Source organism: Phoca vitulina, unplaced genomic scaffold, assembly GCF_004348235.1.
Source record: "Phoca vitulina isolate PV1807 unplaced genomic scaffold, GSC_HSeal_1.0 scaffold3, whole genome shotgun sequence".
Lineage (NCBI taxonomy): Eukaryota > Metazoa > Chordata > Mammalia > Carnivora > Phocidae > Phoca > Phoca vitulina.
The window spans coordinates 79,339,575-79,348,078 of NW_022589706.1; positions in this window are offsets into that span (position 1 = coordinate 79,339,575).

The following is an 8,504-nucleotide window of genomic DNA, read 5'->3' on the forward strand; positions in this document are numbered from 1 at the left end:
TAGTTCTTATTTCTGAATATTTAGTTTTCTAGTTATTTCCTATTACTATTAACTATTAGATATTAATAGTATTTCCCATACTATTAACAATAACATGATGAGCATCATAGTCCATAAAAAATAATCTTTTTTTTAAAAAAATATTTTATTTATTTATTTGAGAGAGAGAGAGAGCACACACACGAGCATGGGAGCAGGGAGCCTGACTTGGGGCTTGATCCTAGGACCCTGGAATCATGACCTGAGCCTAAATCAGGAGTCCAACCCTTAACTGACCAAGCCACCCAGGTGCCCTAGAAAATGATTTTGAATTTGATTTCAAAGTCTTTATTTTTCCAAGTATAAAGTATTCCCCCACTTATCTGTGGTTTTGCTTTCCCTGGTTTCAGTTTTCCTCAGTCAACTGTGGTCTGAAAACAGATGATCTTCCTTCTGATGTGCCATCAGAAGGTCAATAGCAGCCTGATGCTAAGTTACGGTGCCTATATCATTCACCTCACTTCATCTCATCACATAGGCATTTTATCATCTCACATTATCACAACAAGAAGACAAGTTGAGTACAGTACAATAAGATATTTTGAGAGAGAGACCACATTTCACGTAATTTTCATCACAGCATAATTGTTTTATATTTTGTTATTGTTGTTAATCTCTTATTGTGACTAATTTATAAGTTAAACTTTATATAGGTATGTATGTATAGGAAAAACAGTATATATAGGATTTGGTACTATCTGCAGTTTCAGGCATCTACTGGGGGTCTTGGAAGTTATCCCCTGTGGATAAGGGGGGACTACTTACACAGAATCAATAGTTTTATCTTTCCCCTAATTACTCTTTATAAATTGATTGGAAATGTTAGCATTAGTTATTGTGTTTATATATAATTATATATACATATAAATAATTCATATGATTTATAAGGTGCTGATAATATTCTTATTTAGTAAGGTGTTTCCTTGTAATTAGTGTTAATTATGTGGTCAAAAGCACAATAAACTGACCTGTGGTTTTATATACATGTCTCTTATGTTTTGCTTTCTATGGTAATTCCTGTTTGTGGTGTTGAATTTACTTTTGAGTGCCAATTCAAGTAATTGTTTCTTAGACTTCCCTGAGTTAGCAACTTTATTTTTTTTTTAAAGATTTTATTTGTAGGGCGCCTGGGTGGCTCAGTCGTTAAGCGTCTGCCTTCAGCTCAGGTCATGATCCCAGGGTTCTGGGATCGAGCCCCGCATCGGGCTCCCTGCTCCGCGGGAAGCCTGCTTCTCCCTCTCCCACCCCCCCTGCTTGTATTCCCTGTCTCGCTATCTCTCTGTCAAATAAATAAATAAAATCTTAAAAAAAAAAAAATAAAATAAAGATTTTATTTGTTTGACAGAGAGAGAGAGAGAGATCACCAGTAGGCAGTCAGGAAGGCAGGCAGAGAGAGAGGGAGAAGCAGGCTCCCTGTTGAGCAGGAGACCAATGAGGGGCTTGATCCCAGGACCGTGGGATCATGACCTGAGCCGAAGGCAGACGCTTAACCGACTGAGCCACCCAGGTGCCCTGAGTTAACAACTTTAAAGATATTTTTGACATATTGACAATAATACTTTTATAAAGAAGGTAATATACAAATCAAGATGAAATAATACCAGTCATTAACAAAAATATGTGGAAACTGTAGTCTTGAGAAATCTATTTGGGGACAGGAACATGCTTTGAAAACAAAACAGGCTACCATATATTTACATGTTACCAGTGAGTGAAATAGAGAAATCAATTTGAATCTTTGGGTGTCAAGTTGATAGGCTGTGTCAGCCAATCAACTTGTTTTCTAATGGATTGTTTTCTAATGGATTTCTAGTTTTCTAATGGATTATAAAATAATTTTTTTCTAATGGATTGTAGTTTTTTCTAATGGATTTGTTTTCTAATGGATTATAAATAATTTTTTTCCAGAAAGAAATACTGTTCAGATTTTTCAGAAAGAAATCTGAGAAAGATTCTCTTTTGTTTTCATTTTTGCTGTGAGTTTAAAATAGTTGGGAGGTGACAAAGTGACAAAAGAGTGCCTTAGGATTTACAAAAAATTTAATAGATGCTTGACCCATAAGTCCATGGTGTGGTAAACCTGGGTCTACCTCAGAATACAACAATATTTGAGCTAACATTCTAGTGTGTATTACACAGAACTATTTCTTTTTTTATGCTCTCCCTAGTTGGGAGAGCGCACACATAAGAATTATAATTTCTACTTTCCCTGTGGGGGAATTGAGGCTGAGAGAGGTTGAAGTAACTTGCTAAGGATCCCAAATATATATGGTTATGCCTGGAATATTACCCACCTTCTGATAGTTGTTTCCAATGATATTGAGTATGAAAATGTCTTGTGCAAGTCACTGTAAAAATGTTACATGATGCAAAAAGTCAACTTGTATATAAATGTGAAGTGTGTATTAATTTACTTAGCAAATATTTGTTGAGTGCCTCCTATATGTCAGGCAAGGTTCTGATGCTGCATATACGTCAGTTAAATACTACTGACAAAAATTCCTATTTTTGTGAAGCTTACATTGTAACTGCAGGAGGTAGATCCTAAACCATGTAATAGTAAATAAATTATGTGCTTGGAGTGATAACATTTTTGGAAAAAATAAAATAAACTAAGGGGGATTGGGAATGCAAAGGCAATTGAGGGGGTGACAACTTAAATGGGTTGGTCAGGTGTCATCTCATTGATGAATTGACATTTGAGCCAAGATTTAAGAGAAATGCAAAGATGAGTCTTGTGGTATCAAAAAGAGCAGAGATACAGCTAAAACATCTGAGAAGGTAGATGCTAGTGGCAAATGCAGTAGGAACTGTAAAGAGGAGTGGATGAGAGGGGAAGAGAAATTAAGATAGAGGAGTGGCAGCAGGAATGAAGGGGAAGGTGCTGGACAACCCTGGGGGTTCTTACAGTGACCAAGACTTTTTTTTTTTTAAGGTTTTATTTATTTATTTGAGAGCAAGAGCGAATGAATGAATGAGCAGGGGGGAGGGGCAGAGGGAGAGGCAGAAGCAGACTCCCCACTGAGCATGGAGCCAGATGGGGGCCTCAATCCCAGGACCCTGGGATCATGACTTGAGCTGAAGGCAGATGCTTTTTTTTTTTTTTTAAAGATTTTATTTATTTATTTGACACAGAGAGAGAGACAGCGAGAGAGGGAACACAAGCAGGGGGAGTGGGAGAGGGAGAAGCAGACTTCCCGCCCAACAGGGAGCCCGGTGTGGGGCTCGATCCCATGACCCTGGGATAATGACCTGAGCCGAAGGCAGACGCTTAACGACTGAGCCACCCAGGCGCCCCTGAAGGCAGATGCTTACCCAACTGAGCCACCCAGGTGCCCCTGACCAAGACTTTTTATTCTGAGAACAACATGGAGCCATTGGAGGGTTTGAGCAGGTAAGTAGTATGTTCTGCCTTAGGATTTAAAAGGAGTACTCTGGTTACTTATGCTGAGAATAGACTGTAAGGAGCATGGGTGGAAGCAGGAGTGGTTAAACAATTACTGCTAAAATCCAGGTGAGAGATGCCAGTGACCTGAACCAGGGCAGTAACAGATAAGGTGGTGAGAAGTGTCTGGATGGAGTATACCAGGTGTTCTATGAGACAGCCAGCAGGATTTCTGGATAGGTGAGATGTGGGATGTAAGAGAAAATGAGGTGTCAAGCATGATTCTGAACTCTGGGAAATGTGGAACTGCCATTAACTGAAATGGGGAAGATGCAAGTCAAACAGGTTTCAGGGGAAAGATCAGGAATTTCAACTTGAGGTGCCCGATTAGACATTGGATGGGGATAGTGATTGGTTACCTACTGGAGTCCCAGGTTGGAGATATGAAGTTGGCATTGTATTTAAAGCCATGACACTGGCTGAGATCATGTGGGGGAATAAGTGTAGATTGAGCAGAGAATAAGACCAAGGACAGCCCTGAGCATTTCAATCTTTGGAAGTGGATTGAAGAGGTTGAAGAGGAGGAACAAACAAAGGAGACTGAGTTGGAGTTGGCCAAGGAGGGAGAAGGAAAACCAAGGAAGGGTGGTGTCTAGAGAGTCAAGTGAAAAAAGTGTTTCCAGGAGGAGGGTGTGGCCTAAGACAGATGTTGCTGACAGGTCAGGTTGCATGAGTACTGAACATTGACTGCTGGAGTTAGTAACGGGCAGGTCATTTGTAACTGGACAAAAGTAGTTTTGGTGGAGTGGTGTGGGCACTACCCTGATTGCAGTGGATTTAACAGAACAGTGGAAGAGGTTAATTTGAAACAGTAAGTAAGTATGGTCAACCTGGAGGAGATTTGCTATAAAGGGATATAGAGAAATGCAGAGTTGCTGAAGGGACAAGAGAGCACACAAGAGTTTTTTTAATGTTTGTTTTTAAGGTAGGAGAAATAAGAACATTTTGTATGTTGATAAGAATGATCCAGGATAGACAGTAAAATTAGTGATTTAGGAGAAAGAAGAGAAATTTTATGCATTTGAATAAGTGAGAGGGGATGGGGGCCAGTGCACAGGTAGCAGGATTACTGATGGAAGGAGCAGAGATGGTTCATGTACATTAACAGGAAGAAAGGCAGACATAAGGATGTGGGTGCTTGTAGGTCATAGTGGAAAAAGGAAAGCCCTCAGATCCCAACTTTCCAAAGCCCTATTCCTGTAACCTATTTGTTATGTATTATTCTGTCTGTGAGGGGATTGATATTTTCACACTATAACTCAGATGTGCAAAGAAAATGAAGAGTATTTACTTTAAAATGAATATTCATGAGCTTGCACCAGGCTGGAAGTGGGGGGAATACCTCAAGCACAACTTCTGTCTGTGGTCCTGCAATCCTGTGATCTGCACTATGTGGTCTTTTTTTATCAATACCAAATGGCTTTTTGTGTGCCTATTCCTGCCATGTTCTCAGTAACTCTGCATTCCAATTTCTGGTTCCCCATTTACCCTAAGTGCAGACTACCGGGTATCTGGAGCTCCAACTCAGGCTAAATCCTGTGCCCTGGGTAGCCTGCATCATACTATTAGGATGAGCTGCTGAACTGACTACAGGACTTTTCCTAGCAGGGTGGATAAGTATATCCAGTAGAACTGCATAATTTGAAGCCAATGGTCAAATGATACTGGGCAGATGCTAGGGGTAGGCCAGAACATCACAATTTTTAAAATCTCTTTAGACATTTCCAAAGTACTACCATAATTGAGAAACACTGTCTTCAAGACCTGGAGAATCTCTACGGCTTAGGCTAAGAACAGTTTATTAATTCCTGCTGTTTTAAAGGGCACCCATACCTACATGTTTCCATGCTCCCTACTCTAAGGTGTGGCCCTGAGGGTGAGTGTAAGCAGGTACTCAAGCAACTGACTTTTTATTTCAACCTTTCATCTCTTGGACTGGGAGGGTGGGATTTTTATTTACTCTTCATGGAGAGGATCCTTTTTATGTTGTGTTTGTGATCTGGGGTCATAAAGCTTTCATGGTTCAGCTATAATGACAGAAGTAATAAGCCCTCTGCACTGGAGATTTAAGTGTCCTGTGCATGCACATGCACAATGCATGCACACACGTGTATAGATACACATGCACATATGTGCACACATACATACACGTGTGCAGACACATGCATGCATTCGCACACACACATGCACGTACACACACAGGCCTAGACTCCTTTCTGGTTTCAAATATAGGCTTCATTGCCACTAGCTGCATAATCTTGGTCAAATTAACTTAACCTTTGTACTTTAGTGAGATAAACTCAGGGTTGTGGTGAAAATTAATGTGAAAATTCAATAAAACTATTTGAATAATGCTTGGAACCTTAGAATAGTCCCTGATGTAGTAAGCATTGACTAAATTTTAGCAATTTTATTTTTACATTTGCATATAAATATTCATGTAGCTATCTAAGGAAGGTAGATACTAAGAACAGACTTATGCTTTCCTAAGTGGGAGTTAAATGAATGAGGTTCTAGGAGTGAAATGCAATGTTGGAGAGCCTGATCGATTCTCCTTAAGCAAAAGGTGGTACATAGAGAAATTAGGAAAGACAGAAAATGGGAAAATCTTGAAACTACATAAAAATGAGAACTGGCATGAGATGACGTTTGAAAGGAAGATGAAATGGAAAGTATTTAAAGAGTCATATTAGTTAGGAATTTTGTTTCACTATTGATAAGAAAAAAGCTGCATCCAGCTCAAAGTCCACAATTTTCTCCCCTGGATCTAAATGTGGCTTTAACATTTATAGGATGTTTGATATCCTATAACCCAAAAGGCAAATTATCTGGCCCCAGCACACTCAAATTTTATTGGTGAGAAGAAACAAAATAACCACAATGAAACTATTTATAACAGGGGAGAATGGGAAATATAGAGTAGTCACTGCTCATAACAGTGGCCAAATGATGTTGGGCAGGAATATTAAGAATTTGCTGCCTTGGCTGAAGGTTAAGGTCCTTGATTAGGCCCTCTGGCGGACCCTGGTTTGGCTATCTGGGAGAAATTCTCTGGTTCACTGAACTCCCTTGCCCTCTGATGGATTTTAACCTTTTTCTTGAATTATACTATTACAAAGAATATTTGATGGACATCTGTGTATACTAGTTCAAGCACATATATCCAAGGAATTCATTCCTAGAAGTGAAAATTTTGAAAATTAATTGTATTGACAACTAAGTACATATTTCTGAATTATCCTCTAAAATAAAGTGCCTATAACCATAAAATAAAATAGAGTTCCTGTTTTGAAGTTTCTTCAAATAAATAAAGAATTGCATATGCCCATATATCATACTGTTGTATTTACAGTTTTTGCTGCTTGAAAAGATACCTAATGACATCACTGTATTTAAAAAATATATTTTTAGTTCTCACAATAGCAACATTCTATAGCTGAAAAAATGTGTGTATGTGTATAAGATGACTCAGTTGTTTGTTTTGCTTTGGTGTCAACAGCCGTTGGGAAATAAGAAAAGAGGGAAAAAATCTTCCACTTTCTGGCTTTCCAGTTAATTGACATTGGGATCTGGAGTAGCAGTGGGTTTAAAAGGGCAAGGACAAGGGTCACTAATAGGAAGAACAGGAAGTGTAAGGGCCTGGGGTGAATTGCATGCAGGTTGTCATGTGAAAATGTAAACCCATTTTGCCATATCTTTCAGTTATTCATGAGTAGTAATAAATCTGGACTTGGTGTTCCATCATATTAAAACTAACTAAAAATAAAATATGACATGGGTAGAACAAAACAAGTTTGTGGGCTATATTTGGTTGCAGTTTACAGGTTTATACCTTCTGGGCAAAGAGATCTTTAGTCTCAAGCTTATATTTAAGGTCATATTGTAAATAGCGATTCAAATCAAGGCTTATTCCTGAGAGCTAGACTCTATGTTCTATTAGGGAAGGGACTGAGACCTCTTGGCTTCTTACTGTGTCTGGTCCTAGCATGGGCAGTACTCAATTAATATATTAAGACCAGGCAGAAAATTTGATTTTTAAATTTATTAGGTAAATATTGAGATGGATAGCAATCATGTCTAGTAGCAAGTACCATACAAAATATACAACCTTCCAGAAAAAGTTGATAATATTTCTTCATTTTATGCACTGTTTGCATTTCTTCATTTCTTCTTTTTCCTCTAATATTTTACTATGTGTTTCTTTATTTCTTTTTGTTTTTGCTAGAAGAGGAAAAATATTGGATATAGGTTGCTTAGGACCTTTTAGAACAAGGAATTGCTTTTGCCTTTTTTTTTTTTTTTTTTTGAAGATTTTCTTTGTGGCCATGGAATATAGGTGTCTTTAAAAAATTACGGAGATTTCAAATGTTCTGCTTCATTTATAATAAACTAGCTAAATGTCTTGGTGGTTCTAATATTTTGATATCTGGTTTGCCTCTTTTCTCAGAAATCACACAAAAGAAATCTTTGGTCAAATTATCACCCATGTTGGTTCTGAAAATGGGGTCACCATCTGTTTTTCCTACCAAATCATGCCACCTTTAATGCTTTCTCATTTTTCTTTCTTAAAATCCAGTTTAACTATTTGGTTGAAGACACTCATTATAAAACTTATTACCATTCTTCTTCCCATAAAGTGACTCTTCAAGTGTGGTCTGAGCCCCTTTCAGGAGGTTCTGTGTGGTCAAAACAATTTTCATAATAATAGTAAGTCTTTGCCTTTTTATTGTGTTAACATTAGCTCCAATACTGCAAAAGCAAGGGTAGATGAAACAATTAGAGTTTAGCAGGAATTAAGGTAACACATGCTTGTAGTAAGACATCACTAAAATAAAAACAGGCTCAGTTAAGAATGTCCTACCGCAAGACTGCCTGGGTGGCTATGGGTTGAGCCTCTGACTCTTAATTTCCGCTTAGGTCATGATCTTGGTGTCCCGGTATTGAGCCCCGAGTTGGGCTCTGCCCTTGGCATTGAGTCTGCTTGGGATTCTTGCTCTCCCTCTGCTTCTGCCCTTCCCGC